The sequence below is a fragment of the Olea europaea genome, chromosome 12 (assembly GCF_002742605.1).
Source record: "Olea europaea var. sylvestris chromosome 12, O_europaea_v1, whole genome shotgun sequence".
NCBI lineage: Eukaryota > Viridiplantae > Streptophyta > Magnoliopsida > Lamiales > Oleaceae > Olea > Olea europaea.
This window is the reverse complement of record NC_036248.1, coordinates 15,527,967-15,528,242: the sequence shown is the minus strand read 5'-3', so window position 1 is coordinate 15,528,242 and position 276 is coordinate 15,527,967.

Here is a 276-nt window from a genome sequence, read left to right as displayed (position 1 = left end):
TGCTACCCGTTTTGATGTCACCTTTGGTATGAGAGATATAGGAAATGTTTTTTGGCCAGCAAAGTTCTTCCCATCGTCTCCATGTTCTTTACAAGGAGTTCAATGGTGGAAGGCAATTTTTGAGAATGCCTGTCAAGCCACATTGCTTGCTGAAAGTGCTTCTCAGTCTCCTTCCCGTTATTGCAGCGATGCATTTAGGTAGGCGATGTGAGGGTGCTTCTCTTCCCTTCTGCTTGCTGAAAGTGCTTCTCGACCTCTCTGCTTGCCTTTGCATCA